Here is a 25,457-nt window from a genome sequence, read left to right on the forward strand (position 1 = left end):
TGGGCACTTCTCGGCGTGGTGACGACATCGGGGATTCAGTGATCAGAATCGGTGAGGTATGAGCGACCTCATCCCCGATTGGAGCAACCTCTGCGGCTGAGGCATTTGAAGGGGGACCCCCTCCAGCTGATACATGTGGCGTAGAGGCGCTCGGGGGGTCCTCCATGAAGTTTGGCTCTTGAACCTCAACAGTAGGGGGCGCAGTGGCCAGGGGGACTGCTTGGACTGGCGAAGCAGGAGCTTGTGGGGGTGGTGATGATGGAGGAGGAGCAGGTGTGGATGGTGGCGTTGACGTGGGAAGAGGGGGTGGTGCAGGTGGTGAAGAAGGTGCCACCCTCTTCCTCTTTGTAACGAGGCCATCTTCGGTGACCTCGTCATCTTCTTCTTCCTCCTCGTGGATGACTTGAGGAGCCTTCCTCTTAGGCTTTCTGAGGACTAGTTTCTTGCATTGGGCGGCGGGTTCCTTAGGTGGCGATCGTCCGTGGACGATGGCTTTCTCCACCACCGAGTTGGGCACTGTTTGAGAGCCCGTCGCCAACCCGTGGTTTCGGGCGAGCGCCTTCAATTCAGCAAGCATACCCTTGCCCAACATGTTATCTGCATAGAACGAAAAGGCATGGGTTAACTCAAGGAGAAAATAAGTGCATAAGGCAGTATGCAGCAAAGCAGATGATCGGTGCAGGAAAAATAAAACCAAAGTCTTGCGCATAACGCACGAGATGCCCAGAAACAGTTAAATAGAAGCAGTATTAAAACAACAGTTTAAATGTTCTAACCTATTCGAATTTCGAGTTGGTCCTCGTAGAATTCGAAGCAGATCAGGGTGGTGGTAAGGAAAGTGATGTTGGCGTCCGCGACCCTTTTCTAGAAAAGGCATAGATCTCGGTCCAACGCTCCCATGCTGTCAGGACTTCTGGATCTCCTGAAGCAGCTCTTAGACTCTTTCTTTCCCTTGTCCACCCAGTACAAGGGGAAGCCGTCGAGTAGGGAGGCGTCCTTGTCGTTAGGGCGCACTTGGACGAATTTCCCTTTCCAATCTTTATAGGATTGCTGGAAGATAGCAAAGATTGACCTCCCAGCAATCCTATTCAAGCTAACCCACAGGCGGTCTCCTGGGTGCTTGGCTTCGAAAAGGAATAAGAACACGTCCACGGATGCGGGCAGCCCCAGGTGGTCGCACATCACTTGGAATGCTCGCACGAACGCCCAGCTGTTGGGGTGAAGCTGGGCGGCGGCAATGTTGAGCTCGGTAAGGAGCTCCCTTTCGAAACGGGTGAAAGGGAACTTGAGCTTCACCTTCTTGAATAAGGTTGTGTAGACGAAGCAGAAGGGCCCGTCAGCACTCACCTTGTCATCAGCACAAACGGGCAGACCGGGGGGGCAAGGTAGCACTATCATTCTCTCATCGTGCTCCTTATGAAACGTCTGGTTAGGCTCATCCCCCTTTGTCAGCCGCAAAACTGTTCCAGCAGTGTTCACAGAAGATGTCTCCCTCAGAAGGGTCGAGTTGGCCCAGGGATACAGGGTTTTGAAGTCTGGCAAGGGAACAGGGGCTCCTCCGGCGATAGGTGGAGTCGCCTGGGCCAGGTTAGGGCGGGAAGACGCAGGCCTCTCAGCCTGGGAAGAGGAAGCGCCACGAACTCGTGGTGGGTCGTGTGCTTGTGAAGGGGGGTTTCGTGGTGAAGGAGGAGGATTCGGGGTGATCTTTGTGCGAGTCATTGTTGCAGCTGCAAAGGAAGAAGAAAAGGAAAAATGATCAGGGGTTACAGAGGCTGACTCGATCATAGAAGGAAGGTGAAAAACGAACGAACGTAGGTTCGTTGCGATGATTGACGAAGCCCTAAGTTACGTAGAAGGAGAAATGGAAAAAGCAACCCACAGCGTATGCACCAGGCAGTTACAGGATGATGCGAATCGGTTAAAATGCAAGAAAACCCAGCAGGAGAAGGAAAGTAGGTACCTTTTAATGATCAGGAAGACGATGAAGGATGATGATGGTTCAGGATGTTGAAGAGCGCTGAGAGAGTTTTTGCAGGAGAAGGTGAGAGCGTTTGAGAACACGAAGAAGAGTGATGGAACAGTAGAGTGAAAATGGGTTTAAGAGTTTCTTTTCGAAAGGGGTTTGGGAAGCGCAAACGGTAACTGAAGGTAACCGTTGATGAAGCCACGTGTCGAGTGATGGACGAGGGGTTTGGTGGAGCGTCAGAGCAGCAGAACGTACAAACCGCTTGGAATTCTGCGTCAGTGCCACGTAGACCGGTGCTGGCGTGACTCTTTCAGTCTTTTCGCTGGACAAGTCTTCGCTTAAGACTGGGGGGCTTGTGTACCGCCCTGGAAGTCGGAAGTGATGACGTGGCATCAAGCTACAGAGTAGGCGTGTGGACAAGGCGCCAGGTTGGCAGAAGGGAAGGAAGTCGGGGGGGCTCGTGAAGTCGCCAGTTATTAAGTTGGCATGTTCCGATCTCCAGCATACCAGAATCGGCGATCACCGGGTTAAAGGTGAAGTCGCCAGATGTAGACCCAGGCGACCTAGTGATTGGAGATCGCCAAAGCAAGCACATCGCCAGAGATGAAGGTGGTGCAGATTATGAAGGCGACCGGCGAGACCACAGGGAAGGTGTATGAAGGCACCCTAACTCGCCAGTTCCAGTAGAGATCGCACTCCCAAGTTAGCTATGTACTGGGCAGCACCATGCATAAATAACTTAGCCAAAAGGAGAGTCAGAAGCAGCGCCCAAGTCAAGGAGCCTCCAGATGATGGCACGTGTACAGTTGGATGCGAGCCACGTGTCCAAGTCTGTAACTGCCAGGAGAGAGAAAGCAACCAGGTATATAAGAGTTCTCAACGAACTTTCTGAGGTACGCACGTTCAGATTACACTCTTTACGCTTGCGAGTTCTAGAGCTTACTGTGAGAGAGAATTTGCACGGTTCTTGTTCTCTTAGTATTTGGTGATTCGGTCACTGACTTGGGCGTTGGAGTGCGATCGGCCGCAGCGGCGCCGCTCTGTTTCTTTGCAGGTTCTTGAGGCGGATCTCAAAGAGGAACGGAGGTTTAAAGTGGTGCACACGTCGATCCTTTGACGAGGCAGTTTCCAGCGTTCCGGTCAAAAGGCAGGATCGGAAAATATTCAGTACAATATAAGTAAATTTTTTATTAATTATTGACCCTTAACATTAAGCAATATTTTTGTTATTAACGATTTTTAAGTATTTTCATTAACCTACCAAAATAGAAGTGAATGTTAAACTGAAAATCTTATAATATATATTTTATTTAATTGGAGTCAAATCCAAAATCAGATATATATGCTGTAGTCAGATATCTAGTTGGATCCATATTTTTTTTCAATCTGTGTCATGATATAGGTGTTGATTTTGAAACAAAATGCAGTTTAAATTTAAAGCTGTAATACTGTATATCAATTAAAATTTGTAATACACTTTGGATATTATTAATTTTTGTAATAACTAAAAAAACTATTTTATTAAAAAGTAAACTTTTAAATTTAATTTTTAATATTATAAAATTTATAAAATTCACTTATAGTTATTTATAAATTATGAAAAGATTTTATTTTTTAACATAATTTCTACGTTAAAAATTATCAACTTGTGTATCAAATTATATATTTATGAATAATTCGATAATGGATGACCGGAAAGTGTAATTTAATTTTATAAAATTAATTTATAAAATAAAATTTATAATTATTTATATATTATAAAAAATTATTATTTTTAAACGAATTTTCAGAATATTTCTTTAGTATCTAATTTCAAAACTGTATGTAGTGCATAATAAATTCAATGTATAATTTGATAGAAAAAGTATGAAATGAAAAGGTAGGTTAGAGTAATAGAGATAGAGAGAAAGAAACAAGAAAAGAGGAACATATTTTTCTCTTGTAAAAGGATGTTTATTTTGAAATTTAGGTGATTTGGTGGTGGGAAGCGCCAAGTAGCAGGTCATGGTCACAGAAACCTCCTCCATCTGTGTCTCAAATCACTCTATATATATATATATATATATATATATATATATATATTGTCAAGGATGGAGGGCCCTTTTGCTTTTAGGTTTTCTACAACTCATTTACGCAATACATTGTATTTTGGTTTCAATTGCATGCTCTGAACCCTTTCGATTCACTCTTTCAAATGCCTTCTCATTCCTTTATTCCTTCTTTCTATAACCCAATGTCCTAATCTTTGACTTATTTTCAAAATAAACAACCAAAGGCATCATAAAAACTACTTCTTTTGTTTCTTTTTTTCTCCACAAAGTAAAAATGAACTTGATGCCCCATCATAGCTACAAACTACCGTATTTGTTTGTTTCAGAAAAGTAAATTTGAACTCGATGACCCATCATGGGTAACATGTCATATCAAATTACCATAATATCAAATGAAAATTAATTAGTCTTCTCAACTCTTCAAATTCACATTCTTTATTACCTAGTAACTTCATCAAATCAATAGCTTGTCAAAATCACCTTGTTCCTCATTTCCTTCAAGCCCACTTAATTATGAGAATGGGAATAAAATATTATCACTTTTCCAAACATATTTCTATATACTTAAATTTTGTACAAGGTTGTTTTCACCATCTATTTTTCAAATTATTTCTCTTGAATTTTAAAAAAATTAAATAAAAGCTCCATACTATTTTTTTCTGGATTGTAGTGTGATAAATAATTAATGAACTAAAGTAATTCTATTAAAATTCAACGTAATTTTTTTCTAAACATATATAAATATGTTAAAAAATATATCTTACGGACTAAACTTATTTTAATACAACAAGTCTTCAATTTAGCGTTTTTTTAAAGGAAAAAATAATGTTTTTAGGACATAATCATAAATAATTTTTATTAATATTTATATTATATGATTAGATTGACATATAGATTATGTTTCATATACTTGAATATAGTTTATAATGATAAAAATATAATTGATTATATTGGTAACTTTTAAAAATATTTTATTATTATATTGAAATACACAGTTGAAATAATGTTGTTAAAATAATAAAATATTAATATATATATATATATATATATATTCACTATATATGTATTTCACTTCTATGTCATTTTCTCACGAAAATTACTAAATAAAAACTAATTTAAAAAATTATTATTATTATATCAATTAAATTAAATATTATATTAATAACTAATATTAATAAATAATTTTTTAATTATTATCTAATTAGTTATAACTACCAACTAATTAGATTTTAAAGTTAGTATTTAAGAATTTGATATTTAATTAGATAATGATTTAAAAAATATTTTATATACTAATATTATTAATATATTTTTTAAAAATAATATTTTAATATAATGACTAATTATTTTTTATATAAAATTAATCTTTATTTAATGATATTTTTTTAATTTCTAATTCAAATAGATTTTTTAATTCTGCTCCATTAACTTCTATTAGTATTATTACATCGAAAAAATAAAAAATTAAAATTAAATATATTTTTTTATAAAAAAATCTTATATTTCAATCACATTTTTTTAATAATAACTCTAATTATTTTTAAAATTTTCAGAAGTACAACGCATAGCCATCTTCACGCCCTGATTTTCGCTAGTTTTTAAGAATAAGATACAAAAATATTATTCATAAATTTTTAGAATATTAATACACAATATTCAAAAATTGTTTTAAAAAAAGTAAAAATATAACTTTTTTTCCAAAATGTTTAATATGATACATAATAAAAGTTTTACTACAACTAAACATGTATTTTTTTATTTGCATAAACATATATACAAAACATTTTAAAAGTTATTTTTAAATCAAATATATTTTAATCATTCTTAAGAGTTATTATGCACAAATTCATGATTTATGAGAATTTGATGCGAATTATGAAGAATTTTGGTTGATGAAATATAAACTAAAACCTTAATCTTAATATACCCATAATATACCCATAATAGTATGTTTTTCTTACCGCGAGATATATTGATACTTACAGATTATTTGATTGAATTTTTTTTGAAATGTTTAATTAGTTTTATAAGTAAAAAATAAATAGAATAAGTATGAGTATTTTAAGACACTTTAACCTTTATAAAAAAATTAATAAATCACTATATAAAAAAACACTATATTCTCTATATACTTCTTACATAACATAAAAAAAAATCACAAAACTTCACTTCACACTCCAAAATCAAATAAAAGGAGCTATCACATAAAAAAGAAAATACTCAATTCAACCTGGGAGCATGAAAAAACTTATAGAAATAATTTGAATTGGTTATACATGACAATAGAGATTATATAACTATTATATAAAAAATAAACATATTAGTTTTGGAGTCATAAAGCATAAATTGACACTAACTCTCATAATTAGAAATTATTAATTTTTTTTGGAGTACATCCATTATCTCAAGTTGTGGATAAGAATATTTGAAGAAAAAAAAAATTAATCCTTAAATAGTGTAGTGTTAAGTTATTTATGCAATCATTCCCTTAAATATTATTATGACTGTTACAAATTTGCAATGTTAGAGCTATTTTAAGGTTTGATTTGTTTGTGATATGCATGGATGATGGAATAGGTATTTGATAAACAGCATAACGAAGAGTATGAATTGTGTAGATGCATAACTGGCAAAATGTACACATTGATGAGAGTGGGGAAGGGAGGTGTGTTGCCTTTGTAGTCACAATCCACGTGCTTCCATCCATATCTCCACATGCTGATGCAGCACACCATGTGTTTCAAATATGCAATCCCTGCCTTCGATGTCACACCACCATCCTCATTATTTCTTCTTTTGCTTAAGTTTTTTCCCATTGGAAACGATTCATTAAGAATAAAGTTTTTTATTTAAATATTTAACTCATTTTTTTTATTCTCGAATCAAATTTGTGATAATTAAGTTAAACTAATTATAAGACACTCAGTTAACCCTCATATTATGGTTATTAGTTTAACTTAATTTTTATGATAACATCTCCACAATTAATAAATGTACCTCTATTAAGAAAAAAAAAAAACTAAAATACTTTTCACGCTGCTGTCGTCAGTAATTTTTACTGTCGTTAGCAGCTAATGCTGTTTTACCTTTAACTACACATTTTTGTCTCTATTATTGTTGTACTCTTTAAGAGGAAAATGAAGAAAAGAGAGATAGAGAGTTGTTCTAGAAAGCTCATCCTGAAAGGTATTATTCATGTATGTTTCAGAAAAGTTTCTTCCAAAAGTTTTGTTTTGAAAATTTTATTCTAGAAAATATCTCATATGTTCTAGAAGGTTTATTTTAAAAAATTTGTTCGACAAAGTTAATTCTAGAAATCATTTCATATATTTAGGAAAGTTTGTTAAAAAAAATTATCTTCGGGAAAGCTCGTATTATAATACATTTCACTTGTTTTGGAAATTTTCTTCTAGATTTTTTTTTACAAATTTCAAAAATTATATTCTAAAGATTTCCAAAACAGGTAATCTATAAATCTTTTAATGAAAGATAAAATGGTCAGTTTGAAAATTATAGGAATGGATTTAGAAATTATCGAAGTGTGGAAAGAAAAAGCTAAGAAAAAATTGGTAACAATTTCGAAGCCATTTATGTTCTTTGGTTAAAGTAGACAAGTTGTTTCTTCTTGCACCTCAATGATTTTTGTGACACTCAATACTTTTTAAAATATTAAAAGTACCTTTTTTCTATTGATTTTTTTTATTTTGAAATGTGTGTTCCAAAAAAATATTGGATTATAAAATCATTTCAAGATTCTATAATCCATAATATAATCCATAATGAGTTTCTTTAAAAAAATTACATTCCAGATTATAGATTCTGGAAGGTATTTTTGAATTATATAATCCAAAAAATATTTTTAGATTCAAGAATGTCTTTCAAATTATATAATTCAGAATATATTTTTTTCAGATCCAGAAATACCTTCTACATTTTTCAATCTGAAAAAGTGTAAATAGAAAAAATATGTTCCAAAATTGTAGAATTCAGAATATATTTTTTTAAAAAAAATAAACTGGTCTTTTCACCTGATCTATGGACTACCTGAAAAGCTATGGAGGTGAGGAAGAAACAGCCTTAGATAGACTTTGCTCTTTTTTTTGGATGTCTTTGGACAGTTTTAAATGGTAATAGACAATAGTGGGGCAAATGCTCCCTGCACCCAATCATTTTTAACCTGCACCCAACATATTTTTTTAATTTCCAAAAATGCCCTTAATTCTGGAAATAAAAATCCGAAATTGAAAATAATATATTCTGGAAAATAAATCCAGAAGTAATTATTGAGTTTTGGAAATAAAAATCTGGAAACCAAAATTAAAATTCTATTTCGGACAAAATAATCCGGAATTGAAAAATAATACATTCCAAAAAAAAAAATCCAGAAAAGAAATAGTTGTGTTTCGGAAATAAAAATTCGGAAACAAAAATAAAAAATCAATTCCGGATAAAAAAATCCGTAATATAAAATTTCGTTCCGGAAAAAAATATCCGGAACACATATTTTGGAAATTTTTTTTAGGACAGTTTCGTCTTTTCCGCTAAGATCGGGTGCAGTGATATGGTGCAGGAAGCAATTGCCCAATAGTAGGAGGTTAGGGGATTTCTTCTGTACCGTATGATTTCTTCCTGCATCCCATAATTTCAAAATTATATATTTTGAATTCTACAATTTGAAATATAAATTTTGAAATATAAAATTTGTATTTTAGATTATAAAATCCAACATTATACTATAGATAGGATTATTGTAAAATATAAATTTTTTATTTTAAAGTTTATATTCTAGAAAAAAAAATCACAAATTTTAATTTCCAAAACCTATAATTTGAAAAGTCTCCAGATTTCACGTTCTGAACTAAAGAAAATGTTAAAAAAAAATCATTTATTTACGAGAAAGTATCTACAATTTTATAAACATACTAATGAATAGTTTTCAGTCAATTACTACCGCGTACTATATAAGTCTTGTGGTATAAGGATACCAGTGTATACTGAGTTCAGAAGAAGTAATAAAATACCACTTTGATTGGTGGATTAGGAGTTAGAGATGTTAAAGGATAGAGTATATCTTTGTTGGTAAATTAATATCAGATTTCTTTCAATATATTTAAAACTCAATTTTTAATGAGAATATTTTAAATGTAAAAATGAAAAAATTATTATTTTTATATTTAAAAAAACGTTGACAAGGTTATATTCGATTCATCTAAACCCAAATCGAATGAATCAATCTAGTTTTTAAGACACAAATTAATTTGTTACAAATTATTTATTTACGAGTTCTCTTATTTGCATAAAATAAAAAAGCCTACAAAATCGAAAAAATTGAAACGTTCCTAAATTTTATATACAATTATCAATTATACCATCAACTTCATTAATGGTTAAATATGTTTTTTTTTCTTATAACACGAAATTAATTTTCGTTCTTAATCCAATCTTTAGAATACTCATACTTGTAATATAAAAATGATTGAAATAAGTCCTTTTGTACGTGAAATTGATTCAATTTAAGATTTTACTTTATCAACCATTGGAAATAATTACAACAACGAATTTCAAAAAAATTAACAATTTTTAAAAAAACTAACAATCATTTTATATACAAAATGATTCACTTCAATAATTTTCATACTACAAGTATCTGAATGCTCTAAAATTTGAACCATAAATAAAAATCAATTTTGTGTTATAGTACAAAGACAAAAAATATATGATGGATTTCCTATGAGCTCTTCTTGGATGTTTGTTGAAGATGGTGCAGAAGCTTAATGGAAGAGATGAACAAGGTCCTCCTAAGAGGTGTGGTGACCTTGAAGGTGCATGAAGAGTGTGGAAATGGGGAGGTTCGGCTAGCCCCTTTGAAGGTGGTGAAATGAAGATTAAAACCTAGAAGCTAGGCAAGGAGTAATGTATGACACTGAATTGACAGCATAACAATACTCTATTCAATCTTGAAAATACAAGGTGTAGGCTCCTCCTTTTATAGGCTAAGGAGGACCATAATGCAACCCTAATGCTAATCAAAATGAAATGCAAATTTACATCACATGGAGTACATGGCCATGTGGAGAATCCTTCTAGAAAGTGACCAAATCTTTAGCAAATCTAGGTCAAGTCTCATGGAATCAAGTTTATGCTATTTACACCACAACTAATACTAAGCTATCCTTAATGGGCCTTCATGTAGCATATACAAGTTGCTTCTTCTCCCATCCATAGCTTGGCCCAAGTCTCACATCCGTAGCTTGGTCATGGACCTAGTAATAGGTCCTAGACGGTCTACCCTTCCTTCTAGACGCTCTCCACCTTGTGCTAGACGCTCTTCACTTTGGCCTAGACGCTCCTTCCTTTGGCCTAGACGCTCTTGGTTTGGCTTTGGATGCTCACGTCTTGGCTCTTGTCTTTTTATATGAGGTTGTGCTTGGCTCTCTTCCATCAATATATATAACTATTTCATAAATTATATTTACATTTCTTAAAAAATATTATGGACTCATATTGTATTTTGTGAGAGGTGATTGCATAACTTATTTACTAAAATAGCTATAACTTATCAATATATTCTTAGCCAAACTTTTACGTAAACCTTGTTTGGAAGAATGAACATATGGAAACTTAAGGTATTGAGAAAAATTCAACATTTTATGTAACAAGTTCTTCATTGAGTTTTTTCCTTGAATAGCAAAATATCTTGTTCCTTAACTTTTTTGTGTATGATATTCAATCAAGTTGAGATTATTCATGTTTTAAAGGATTATCCTAATTGTAAATTCGCATGAGATATCTAAATAACATGATCACTTTACTATGTCATTATAACTTATTCTATGTGTAAAATTTTACTCAACAAACCGTCTCATAATTTCATTATTATTATGTAAACATGATTAGTTACAAATAACATTTGTACCCTTCCTATATCTCTTGTGTCAAACTGATGATTAAATATTTGAAATATATAAATATTGTAAACATGAGAACACATTACTTAAGGAGCAGAAAGTCATAAAAATAAAAATAAGTTTTGGTCATGTTTAACTTTTGGGATATAAAACAGGTTAATATATGAAACAAATTGTTTAAGTGTATACTAATATGTAATAGGTTTGGAATAACATAATTGCATGTATATAAGAAAATATATTCATAATATATTAATTTATAACTAAATAATAATATTTTTTATAATTATTAATATTATTATATTATAATTATTATTTTATAAAATTTTATTTTATTGTTATTGTTTTTCTAAATTTTATTTTTTATTAATACTCTATTGTTATTCTTATTTATTTTATTATTTTAATATTTTATTTTTATTATTTTATTATATTATATTATAATAACGTAATTATGTTATATTTTTTTTTGTAATCTACAAGATAACTATGTAATTTCATATAATTTATACTAGTTTTTTTTTTCCTCTTTTGGAGATGGAAGATTGAAAAGCTTATTCTTACAAATGTAATTTCTCTAGACAAAATTAAAACATAAATCCTGTTCACCTTTTGTTCCACATATACCATACATCCCAGAAAGGAATGGAGCCTAAATCATAGTTATATATAAACTTATACCCTTTTATGCTTGTATGAACTTATTGTTCGTTGACCCATATATTATAAAGGTGCTAGCCTATATTGGACTTTTACACTTAAAAACAAAATTGATATCTACTCTCAGCCAAATTTTAAAACCTTTATAACACCTAGTACAATAATCAGCATAACACACCTATCTCTACTACCACGGCTATGTTCACATTGTGGTCCATTTTCATGTCCCCTATCCACTTACATGTGAAATTGTATCTTCTTTACAACTAACTGTGATGCAATATTTGTTGGGAAAATGAGTAATTTTTCCACTAAAACAAAACACTAACAGAGCTACCCGACAAATAATATTGAATACTATAACAGAAAAGAAAATCAGAATACTAAAAGAGATGTACAGGCCAGACCTCGGTCATCGACCTGAGAGAAAGACATCGGATATCGGTGGACTGATCGCAATGGTTGGTCACGTAAGCTGGGTTCCACAGATTGCATGAGTCAACATGGCTTAACACCCAGATACCAGAAAAGACCTAAGTCACGATAGGATCATGCATCGGGTGTGTATTGTACATTCGGGTACGACACAAGCAAGTGTTCCCTAGAGGCGCTAAGGCCCGTTAGGGTTAGGGTTTTCAGGGAAAGACTGCATGCATGACATGTGAATACTTAGGGCACCCACAGAACAAATGATGTTGCAGCGCTTGTACATGAGTAGGTACCTTGGCGGCTACGCTGTTAGGTCTATGCACTCTAAGAAAGGGAAGTCCCATGCACCAGATTACGCTAAGATTGTGTGATAGCAGCGCAAGGACATTCTCCTAGGAACCCTAAGCCCACTAAGAGACGTGGGAGCATCACATAAGTAACCCTACAATCTATAAATAGGGTGGTAAGAACCCTAGCAAGGTACGCCGTTTCTAAGACTGAAACTGCTTTACATACATTAATGTTTCTTTAGCCCTTATTGACTTGAGCGTCGGAGTGCAATGGCGAAATTGGCGAGAACAAGAGATAAAGAAGAAAAACACACCAAAAACTTGTTAACGGAGTTCGCCCAGTTTAGCCTAATCTCTTAGCACAACTGAAACAACCCGCTTTTATTAATGTGGGAGAAGATATTACAAATTGGGATATTAGCAATGAAGGAGGAGAGGTTAATTTATAACCCTCAAACCTCCTCCCCAAATAATTCTCACTGATGTGGGACTTGGGATTAAGCCAAAATCAACAAATCTCCACCTTGGCTTAATTTCAAGTCCCACCTAATACAAATCTTCTCAAAATATAACAAAAACAAACTTTGCGGTGCTTCAAATTTGCGGCTCCGGGCGCCAACTTCAAATGTGCAAGATATTAACCAAGTCTAATCAATGTTCAAACTTGGCCCTTGTAACCACCTTGGTGAGCATATCTGCAGGATTCTCCGTAGTGTGAATCTTCTGGAGAACAATCTCCTCTTCTTCGAGAATCTCACGCACAAAGTGATAGTGAACATCAATGTGCTTCGTCCGTGCATGTAAGACTTGATTCCTTGCTAAATGAATAGCACTCTGACTGTTAGAATATAACACAAGTTGTTTCTGACTAACTCCCAAGTCTTTAAGCAACCCATGAAGCCAAATTGCTTCCTTCATAGCCTCTGTAATCGTCATATACTTTGCCTTTATCGTAGACAAAGCCACCATAGACTGCAAAGTAGACTTCCAACTAACTGACGCTTTTGCTAAAGTAAACAAATAGCCAGTTGTAGACCGTCGCTTATCCAAATCACCAACATAATCAGAATCATAATATCCAACTATGCATTGGCCAAGTGATTTATCTTGCTCAAATGTCAATCCAACATCTAAGGTATTTTGGAGGTACCGTAGAATCCATCTCACAGCTTGCCAATGACCCTTTCCTGGATCATGCATGTACCTGCTAACAACACTCACAACTTGTGAAATATCTGGTCTCGTACACACGATTGCATACATCAAGCTTCCAACTGCATTTGCATATGAGACTTTTGCCATGTATTCTTGTTCTTCAGCAGTCGTCGAAGATAAACGACTACTCAATTTCAAATGAGGAGCAAGTGGGGTACTTACAGGTTTTGTATCTTCGTGTATACCAAAACGTTTTAGTACCTTCTAAAAATACTGCTTTTGTGACAGCCAAAGTTTCCCCCTCTCTTTGTCCCTGTTTATCTCCATGCCGATAATCTTCTTGGCTTCCCTCAAATCCTTCATCTTGAACTCTTTACTCAACTGAGCCTTTAACTTGTCAATCTCAACTTGGCTCTTTGCTGCAATCAACATATCATCAACATATAAGAGTAAGTAAATGTAGGAACCATCTTGAAGTCTGGACAAATACACATAGTGATCGTATTTGCTTCTCTTGTACTTCTGATCCTTCATGAACTTATCAAATTGTTTGTACCACTGTCTCGGAGATTATTTCAGTCTGTACAACGATTTGCTAAGTTTACAAACCCAATCTTCTTTACCAGCAACCTTTTATCCTTCTTGCTGAGTCATATAGATTTCCTCCTTCAGATCACCGTGTAGGAACGTAGTCTTTACATCGAGTTGAGCTAGCTCCAAATTCAACTGTGTTACCAAGACCAATAAAATTCGAATGGAGGAATGTTTCACAACTAGAGAAAATACATAATTATAATCAATTCCCTCCCTCTAAGCAAAGCCTTTAGCAACCAACCTTGCCTTGTAGCGAACATCTTCTTTATTAGGAAATCCCTCTTTCTTTGCAAATAACCATTTGCACCCAATTGCCTTCTTACCTTTTGGTAATTGTGCCAGCTTCCATGTCTTGTTCTTCTTCAAAGAATGCATCCCCTCTTCCATCGCACCTGCCCAATTACCACTCTCTGAACTCATAATGGCTTCTGGGTAAGTGGATGGAATGTCATCAACAATTGGAAGTGCATAGGCAACCATATCCATGAAACGAGCAGGCTTCTAAATATCTCGTCTATGTCTTCTAACTGCAATTGGCTTTGATTGTTGTTGATGTTCTTGGGTAGGAACCTCTTCCTTATCTGACTTTTCTTCTGCCATATGGAGTCACTTGTGGTGTTTCGTGTTGGGATCACCACTGTCTGCTCAAACTTCATCTGCTTCGGAGTACACTCCACCTACTGTGGAGTACTATCATCTATTTCTGGATTTACCTTCTTTAACATGGTAGATTCATCAAAGGTAACTGTTGAACCAAGTCATGTTCAAGCTTTGAAGAATCCAAACCCTTTGAAGGATGTTGAAGCCTTGGCTGTGCTCGGTGTTGCTATGCTGGTTTAGTATAGTTATGGGGTAGTTTGAGTATTGTAATTCACCCCTTGATTGAATCTAAAGCATAAGCATCTCAATCTTTGTGAAAGTAAAATGTTTTCAAACTAAGTTAAAACAACCGATTGTTTTGTCGAAACAACCGATTGTTTATACTTAGATGTTTTTAGAAAAAGATTGAAAACTATTTTTAAAATGGTTGAACTGTTAAGAACCAAAAACAATCGATTGTTTGTTTTGGGACCATAACAGAAAAACTGTTTTATCTTTGATTGAGCTTTAAATGATTTAACTGATTACGCTCTAGTCATTAAATGTTTTGACCAATCTTTTAATGCAATTTAAGAGTTTGTTAAGATTTGATAACAAACTACATCTTTGAATAAATTCAGAAACACAGATTTTAGAATTAATCTTTGACAAGTTTTTGCTAAGAGTTTTTGAGTTTTTAAAAGAGCTGAGATTGCCAAAAAGTTTGTGAGTGATCAGAGTTGTGGAATAGGATTATGCTTGTATTGATTTCAGATTATCTTCTGTAACAAGTTTAATCCTTGTACTCTGTGAAACAAGTTTCGTTTCTGTGTTTGCTGAGATTGGCTGTGTGTTCTTGAGGGGATCAAGATCAGCAATCTTGGTGTTAGTGTGTTGGTCAAGAAGAGTGTGTGTCTTGAGGTGTTCAAGGTCATTCTCTTGGTTGTTGTGTAAGTGATCAAGTTGTGATTGCTTAGTGGATTTCCTCAGGGTTTCTGAGAAGACTGGATGTAGCTCTGGATTTGGAGTGAACCAATATAAACATCTGTGTGCAATCTCTCTATCCTTAACTCTTTAATTTCAACTTTGTTTGTTGTTTGCTGGTATAAACAACCGATTGTTTCTGTGAAACAACCGATTGTTTTTCTGGTTCTGCTGTTTTGTTTGTTGTTTTTGGGTAAACTGAATTTCTTATCAATTGTTTCCTGAGATAAATTCATTCTTGTTTTAAAAGTTTGCGAAAATCTTCTTTAAACAATTCACCCCCCCTCTAGTTTAAAGCCATCCATTCTAACAATTGGCATCAAGAGCTTGGTTCTTGAAAGTTATTCAAGTTGATCCTAAAAACCTTTTTAATGGCTGGTAGACTAGCTTTTGGGGAAGGTGCTTCAATTAATAGACCACCTCTGTTTTGTGGTTTGAACTACCAATTTTGGAAAGTAAGAATGAAAATATTTATGGAATCACTTGACAAAGGAATTTGGGATGCAATTGAAAATGGTCCTTTTGTCCCAAAGTTTGAAAAAGATGGATATGTTATTGAGAAGCCATGGTCTCAATGGACTGATGCAGAAAGCAAAAAGGCCAAATTTGATTGCATTGCCAAAAATATTATAACCTCTGCTTTAAATTCTGATGAGTTTTTCAAGGTCTCGCAATGCAAATCATCAAAAGAAATGTGGGACACCTTGGAAGTCACTCATGAAGGAACAAATGAGGTAAAGAGAGCTAGAAAGCATGCTCTAATCCAAGAGTATGAGATGTTTAGAATGCTTAAAGGAGAAACAATTGCTGAGGTGCAGAAAAGATTCACGCACATCATCAATCACCTTATGAGCCTTGGCAAGACCTTTGATAAAGAAGAGCTGAACATCAAGATCTTGAAATGTCTTGATAGAGCATGGCAACCAAAGGTAACTGCTATTTCCGAGAGTAAAGATCTAACATCATGAAGTGTTGCTTCTTTGTTTGGAAAGCTTAGGGAACATGAGTTAGAGATGAATAGACTCAATGTTCAAGAGAGTGAAGATAAGCACACAAGGAGCATAGCCTTAAAAGCATCCAAGCACAAAGGGAAACAAGATTCCAGTGATGAAAGTGATGAGGAAAACCTTAGCTTGCTGTCAAGAAAGTTCAGCAAATTCCTAAAGAGAAACCGCAACAAAGACAACAACAAAGATAGGTATGGAAACCAGAAATCCAATGATTTTAATTCCAACAACTATACTTGTTTTGGTTGTGGTGAGCAAGGTCATATAAAGGCAGATTGTCCAAACAAAAGCAAGGAGAAAAAGCCCAGTTATAAGGAAAAGAAAGGCAAGACAAAAATGGCCTACATAGCTTGGGATGAAAATGAGATATCATCATCAAGTTCTTCATCAAGTGATGATGAGAAAGCAAACATCTGCTTGGTTGCTGAAAATGATGATAAATCTTGCAGCTCAAGTGAGGTAAGTTCATGTGCTTCCTTAAATGAACAAAATTACAGTGAATTACTTGAAGCTTTTCAAGAAACACATGATGAAGCTAATAGATTGGTTCTTTCAAACAACCGATTGAAAGATCTTAACAATTGGCTTGAAAAGAGAGTTAAATCACTTGAAGAAGATCTGGAAAAAGCATAAAGTGATTTTGAAAAATTAGAAATACATTTCAAAAACTCTTCTTGCAAGTGTGATACTCTTATTTGTGAAAATTGTGAAAACCTTGAAAAGAAAGTGCACTATCTTGTAAGTACTGTGGATAAGCTTTCGAATGGAAAATCTAACTTTGAGAATGTCTTGGCATCTCAAAACTGTGTTTTTGGAAGGGTTGGTTTAGGCTTTAATCCACAAAACAAACAAGATAAGTTTTCAAATTTTTTTTTAAGAAAGCCAGAAAAACAACCGATTGTTAAGACGAAACAACCGGTTGTTACATGCTTTTACTGCATGAAGAAAGGCCACACTCTATTAGGTTCTGCAAAATAAGGAAATATTCAGTTCCAAGAGGTTTTATGAAGTGGATTCCTAAGGGATGTGAAGTTTCTAACTGCAAAGAAAAGCCAAAAGGACCCAAATTTGTAAGGGGACCAAATCTTGTTGCTTGAAATCATTTTATGTAGGAAAACTAAAGAAAAAGGAGGGACTGAGTCATCTGATCAAGTTCATGAAGAAAAAGACAGTCATTGAAGCTGAATCAATGCTATGCAAAAGACCTCAACAGTGAAAAGAGGCTTCTTGATCATAAAGCACATGGCTCATGGAAGATTTAACATAAGGATAAGACTTTCCTTTATTTGTTCTTAATTTGTTTTGTAAAAGTCCTCTCTCTTGGTTAAAAATATTTATAATACACTTAGTATCATCTGCTTTGAACTCTTTCTGCTCATGGTTAAAACTCAAAAATAGTTTTAACTGTTGCAGAAAAACAACCGATTGTTTCTTCGAAACAACCGATTGTTTTGAGTCTCACAACATTGTGAAGAAATCTTTTTAATTGCTATTTTGAATTTCTATCCGTTGCAGATCAATTCAAAGAGAGAATCTTGGTCAAAGAATTTGTGTTGAAAGTTGATCATGTTCAGAGAGAAGTTACAACAGTCATAAAGGAAAATATTCCAAAATCTTGGAAATTCAAAAGCCTTAATGACTAGTCAAAGATCACATGTGAAGCCCATGTGATTCTCATCTTTTTCTGACATTTTCTGTGCAGAGCAGAGTCAAGTCCTCTCTCTCTCTGAAAATCAGGTACCCACTAAATAAAATTGAATGCTAATTGATTCTTTTTCTGCTATAAAATCTGGTGCAGCTGATCTCTTCCACAAGAACAACCAATTGCAACATCTCTTGCAAAAATCTGTGAAGAGAGCTCTTCTCTGTTTTATTCTCTGCCATCATGGAATCAACTCCTCCCACCTCAAAGAGAGTCAAATCCAGGGCTGTAAGGTCTGGAGGAAGGCTAAAAGGCTAGTTTTCTGGAGACAATGATCTTATTGAGAAGTATAGGTATGAAACAAGTATCAAGAAGATAAACAACCCCAAGGTTGTATGATTTGATTGGCTAAAAAGTCAAAAGCTTGATAATGTGAGAAGGCTGCTCAAGGATCAATCTCTCAGAAAGTTCTTGGAGATGAAGGGAAATATATATCCAGATTTGGTGAGGGTGTTCTACACAAACCTAAAGTTTGAGGGAAACAAACTAGTTTCTCATGTGAAAGGTGTAGAAATGGAGATAATTCATAAAGTATGGATTGTTGTTTCTGGTCTCAAGTTCTCTGGCTTTAGAATCAACAAAGGAAATCTTGGAGTAGTGGAGGATTTTAACAAAATCCAATACTACAAGAGTTGCTTGAAGAATCAACATGCTCAAGTGAGAACATGCTCAGTTGGAGGTCTAAAGCTTGATGAAAGATTGCTTGCTCTTATTGTGACTTGGATTCTAACTCCAAGGGGGAGTAATCATTCTGTTCTTACTGAGGAAGATCTGGTATATATTTTCTGCATCATGAAGAAGATCAAAATCAGTTGGATTCACATCATCAAAGAGCACATGCAAAAGGCTATGAGGTTAAGTGACTATCACTATCCATATGCTGTTTTAGTATCTAAATTTCTACTCTATTTTGAAGTGAACCTTGAAGATGAAACTTCTGAGTTGGTCAAGTCAACTCAAGAGTTGAACAATGGATCACTCAGCAAGATGGGTTTTACCAAAGTAGGTGGAAAATGGATTAGTAAGGATGGTGACCTTGGTGCCTCATCTAGTGGTGCTGCTGATCTTGAACAAGATGAACCTGCTGATATGGATGTTCAACATGAAGATCCATCTGAAGATTATCAAGATGTTGGACCAAGTGTTGGTGCTGGAAATCAAGAAGAAAGGATACAAACCATGTCTCCTTTTGAAAGACTAATGATGAATAGGCTTGATAGCTTCGCTGAAAATCAAGGGAGCCTTCATGATCTCTGTGTTAGTAATTTCCAGAGGATTGACACCAGGTTTGACAACATGGATGCAAGATTCATGACTCTAGATGAACAGATTGAAGCTGTCCAGAACCAAATCTTTGATCTTCAGTTTGCTGATGATGAAGAATGAAGGAAAAACAACTGATTGGTGTATCGAAACAATCGATTGTTTTTGGTGCTTATATCTGGTTTTTAAATTTTCTTTCTTTCTGCTATTGCTGCTTTAATTCTGATGTAATCAAAACAATATCTTGTTTTATTTCTTCTCTTTGTCTATTTGTGAAGACAAATAAGGGGAGATATATGCTGTGTTTAAGTTTCTGTTTTTTTTTAGTTGTTAAAACAGTTTGGATGAGTAATGTTTTCTGATATTTAGCTTTGAAGTTTATTACTGTTTATCTGTGCTAACCAAATATTAGAAGTTCTATGCTTTGTTCAAAACTGTATCTTGCAGGAACTGCTTTAGATTGAATCAGGTACAACACAAGCATCAGGGATTTGTCTTCATCAAATAGGGGGAGATTGTTGAACCAAGTGGTGTTCAAGCTTTGAAGAATCCAAACCCTTTGAAGGATGTTGAAGCCTTGGCTGTGCTTGGTGTTGTTGTGCTGGTTTAGTATAGTTCTGGGGTAGTTTGAGTATTGTAATCCACCCCTTGATCGAATCTAAAGCATAAGCATATCAATCTTTGTGAAAGTAAAATATTTTCAAACTAAGTTAAAACAACCGATTGTTTTGTCGAAACAACCGATTGTTTATACTTAGATGTTTTGAGAAAAAGATTGAAAACTATTTTTAAAATGGTTGAACTGTTAAGAACCAAAACAACCGATTGATTCGAAGAAACAACTGATTGTTTGTTTTGGGACCATAACAGAAAAACTGTTTTATCTTTGACTGAACTTTAAATGATTTAACTGATTACGCTCCAGTCATTAAATGCTTTGACCAATCTTTTAATGCAATTTAAGAGTTTGTTAAGATTTGATAACAAACTACATCTTTGAATAAATTCAGAAAAACAGATTTCAGAATTAATCTTTGACAAGTTTTTGCTAAGAGTTTTTGAGTTTTTAAAAGAGTTGAGATTGCCAAAAAGTTTGTGATTGATCAAAGTTGTGGAATAGGATTCTACTTGTATTGATTTCAGATTATCTTCTGTAACAAGTTTAATCCTTGTACTCTGTGAAACAAGTTTCGTTTCTGTGTTTGCTGAGATTGGCTATGTGTTCTTGAGGGGATCAAGATCAACAATCTTGGTGTTGGTGTGTTGGCCAAGAAGAGTGTGTCTTGAGGTGTTCAAGGTCATTCTCTTGGTTGTTGTGTAAGTGATCAAGTTGTGATTGCTTAGTGGATTTCCTCAGGGTTTCTGAGAAGACTGGATGTAGCTCTGGATTTGGAGTGAACCAGTATAAACATCTGTGTGCAATCTCTCTATCCTTAACTCTTTAATTTCAGCTTTGTTTGTTGTTTGCTGGTATAAACAACCGATTGTTTTTGTGAAACAACCGATTGTTTTTCTGGTTCTGCTGTTTAGTTTGCTGTTTTTTGGTAAACTGAATTTCTTATCAATTGTTTCCTGAGATAAATTCATTCTTGTTTTAAAAGTTTGCGAAAATCTTCTTTAAACAATTCACCCCTCATCTAGTTTAAAGCCATCCATTCTAACAGTAACATCCCTGCTGATAATCGTCTTCTTTGCCTCTAGACACCACAAACGGTATCCCTTCACTCCAGGACTAAAGCCCATGAACAGAGCTTTCTTTGCCCGTGGATCCAACTTTGATTTAATCACATGATAATATGAAATAGAACCAAAAACATGCAAAGAATCATAATCAGTTGCAGGTTTTCCAGACCATACCTCTAATGGGGTTTTTCCATCTATAACAGAAGATGGCAAACGATTGACGAGATGTTGAGCGTATGTCACAGCCTCAGCCCAAAACTTTCTGCCTAACTCAGCATTAGACAGCATACAATGAACTTTCTCCACAAGTGTCTTGTTCATACGCTCCGACACCCCATTCTATTGTGGTGTTTTTCTAACAGTGAAGTGTCGAACTATGCCACAATCTTGGCATACCTTCAGGAATGGATCACTCTTGTATTCTCCTCCATTGTCTGTTCGGAGAACCTTAATCTTCCTTTCTGTCTGGTTTTCAACTTGAGCTTTCCACTTAAGGAAAAATCCAAGCACATCATCTTTGTTCTTCATAGTAAACACCCAAACTCTCCTGGAAAAATCATCCACAAAAGTGACAAAATAATGCCTACCTCTGATTGACAGAGTCTTGGCAGGTCCCCACACATCTGAATGCACATAATCCAGAATACCCTTGGTATTGTGAATTGCAGTGCCAAACTTCACTCTTCATTGTTTTCCCAAAACACAATGCTCACAAAATTCAAGTTTTCCAGCCTTTATATCTTTCAACAATCCCTGCTTGGTAAGAATTTGCAAGGATTTATCTCTAGCATGTCCCAACCTCATATTCCACAACTCCGTTGCCTCGACATCCTTCTTAGTGCTAGAAGTTGCTGCCGCTACTGTCCCCACCACCGTACTACCTTGGTAGTAATACAAATTGTTCTTCCTCACGCCTTTCAACATCACCAGTGCTCCTGAAGTTGCTTTAAGAATTCCATCTCGCATTGTCACAACTAGGCCTTTAGATTCTAAAGCCCCCAATGAGATGAGATTCTTCTTCAACTTTGGCACGTATCGCACATCCCGCAAAATTATAGTGGATTCATCATGATTCCGCAATTTGATTGAACCTATCCTGACTGTCTTACATGGATTATCATTACCCATGTAAACAACCCCACCACCGAGTTCTTGAAATTCAAAGAACCATTCCCAAATGGGACACATATGATAAGTACAACCTGAATCCAATATCCACTCATCTGGATGCGATGACGCTGAAAGCGAGACAATTAAAGAGATATCTGATTCCACATCACTTTTTCATTCTGCAACATTTGCATCTTGCCGAGCCTTCCCTTCTTGATCTTTATTTTCCATTATAGACTCAAAATATAGTATTCAATATTACAAAAAAAATTCAGACAACCTAAGGGCGAACCTTCGGCCCTTGATACCACTTGTAGGGAAAATCGGGTAATTTTTCCACTAAAACAGAACACTAAGAGAGCTACCCAACAAATAATATTGAATAACAGAAAAGAAAAGTGGAATACTAAAAGAGATAAAGAAGAAAAATACATCAGAAACTTGTTAACAAAGTTCGACCAGTTTAGCCTAATCTCCGAGCACAGCTGAAACAACCCACTTTTATTAATGTGGGAGAAGATATTACAAATTGGGATATTAACAATGAAGGAGAGGAGGTTAATTTATAACCCTCAAACCCCCTTCCCAAATAATTTTCACCAATATAGGACTTGAAATTAAACCAAAGTCAACCATATTCATCATGACTAGTGAGTTTGATCCATGCATCCAAGTTTTATATATAAGAACCTGCAGCTAAATTGGAATGTTATATACTATCTTAAGACTTTATGTTTTGTTTGGATAGGATAAGTTGAAAAATGGAATAAGAGATGAAAGAAAGTTAAAAGTGAAAAGTGAAATTGTTTGGAAGTATAAAATGATTGAATTTGAGTGAAAAGTATTATAAAATTTTATAAAAGATTGTGTTAATCTAATTAAAAGAATTGTAAAAATTGTTTTGTATTAAATATTCTGTTATTGAGTTATTTTTTAAGAATTTGTGTAAATTCTATTTTAACAGTAAATAGTTTTTTATATTTAAAGTATAGAATAAAAATATATATAATTTGAGTATGGAAACAAATGTAATAATTTTTAATTTTATTTTAATATATTAATTAATATGATTTTAAAATATTTATATATTTAAATTAATATATTGAAAAATTGATGCTGAATTGGAAAAATAATTTTATATTCGAACAATTTTAAAATTATTTCATGTACAAATATATTGAATTATACATTTATATTTTAAATATAACATTCACCATAAATGAAATATTTTAAAATTAATTTTAATTAAAGTAGGAGGATGGTTTTAACATAATTGGGTATTTGTTAAGATTTTGAATTAATTAAATAAAGTTTTCAATTTATAAAATTAAAAATAATATTTCAATTTATTTTATTGATACCATTTTGATCCTGTTGACCAGAATGCTGGAAACTGCCTCGTCAAAGGATCGACGTGCGCACCGCTTCAAACCTCCGTTCCTCTTCGAGATCCACCTCAAGAACCTGCAAAGAAACAGAGCGGCGCAGCTGCGGCCGATCGCACTCCAACGCCCAAGTCAGTGACTGAATCACCAAATACTAAGAGAACAAGAACCGTGCAAATCCTCTCTCACAGTAAGCTCTATAACTCGCAAGCGTAAAGAATGTATTCTGAACGTGCGTACCTCAGAAAGTTCGTTAAGAACTCTTATATACCTGGTAGCTTTCTCTCTCCTGGCAGTTACAGACTTGGACACGTGGCTCGCATCCAACTGTACACGTGCCATCATGTGGAGGCTCCTTGACTTGGGCGCTGCTTCTGACTCTCTTTTTGGCTAAGTTACTTATGCATGGTGTTGTCCAGTGCATAGCTAACTTGGGAATGCGATCTCTACTGGAACTGGCGAGTTAGGGGGCCTTCATACACCTTCCCTGTGGTCTCGCCGGCCGCCTTCATAATCTGCACCACCTTCATCTCTGGCGATGTGCTTGCTCTGGCGATCTCCAATCATTAGGTCGCCTGAATCTACATCTGGCGACTTCATCTTTAACCCGGTGATCGCCGATTCTGGTATGCTGGAGATCGGAACACGCCAACTTAATAACTGGCGACTTCACGAGCCCCCCAACTTCCTTCCCTTCTGCCAACCTGGCGCCTTGTCAACACGCCTATACTGTAGCTGGATGCCACGTCATCACTTCCAACTTCCAGGGCGGTACACATTTCATAAAAATATACAGATTTTAAGAACAATTAAATTTTTAATATAATTTTTTATTTTTATATAATTTTAGTTTATTTTGTTAATATTCATTTTACAATTGAACAAAATTACTATTATCCAATTAAATAGAGTGATTAAAAATGGCATGATTAGTTTAAATAAGTTGAAATACATATTTTTCTATCTTTTTTATTGTATTGATTGATGCATGACCAGATGCATATAATTATTCACTTTTCTATAGGACATCCATAGATCATATAATTATTCACTTTTGTACAAGATATCCATAGATCTAAACACATAGTTAATTACACTTTCTTGTTAAGAGTCCTCACAATCTAAATCTAAGTGATAGTAGGTTTTTTTCCTAAAATGCATCAATTTCCTTTATTAATTCTTCATACAAGTAAAATAATATATTTTAATAATAGGTAAATCGTGCTTTAGGTGCATGAAATCAAACAACTTCTAAAGTTGTGTTAGAGTTGCATGAATTCATGAACATATTTTTTTTTTTATTAATGAAGTCGTGTACCGTGAAACTTTCCCATAATCATGTTTCGCAAAGAAATCATCCACCCTAAAGTTAATTTTGATTAGGCAACTAAATTCATCAAAGAAAAAGACAACTTCCATGAAAATCCAATAGAGCTAAAGTTGTGCATGATGAGCATGACTTCAGTGTAATTTTAATACAATTGATTTCGTCTATGACATGACTACAAAAATAACTTTTAACGACGGATAAAAAACATTTAAAAATAGTTTTATAACTATCATTTATATAAGTGTTTGTTAAAAGACAAGTCGTTTCGAGGAAGGTTTTATAATCGTCGTTGTATAAAAATAGTCACGACACGTGTTATGAATTTAGAAAAATCAAGAGAAGAAACCCAATTTTAATGACA

Source organism: Phaseolus vulgaris, chromosome 7 (genome assembly GCF_051622355.1).
Source record: "Phaseolus vulgaris cultivar YP4 chromosome 7, ASM5162235v1, whole genome shotgun sequence".
NCBI lineage: Eukaryota > Viridiplantae > Streptophyta > Magnoliopsida > Fabales > Fabaceae > Phaseolus > Phaseolus vulgaris.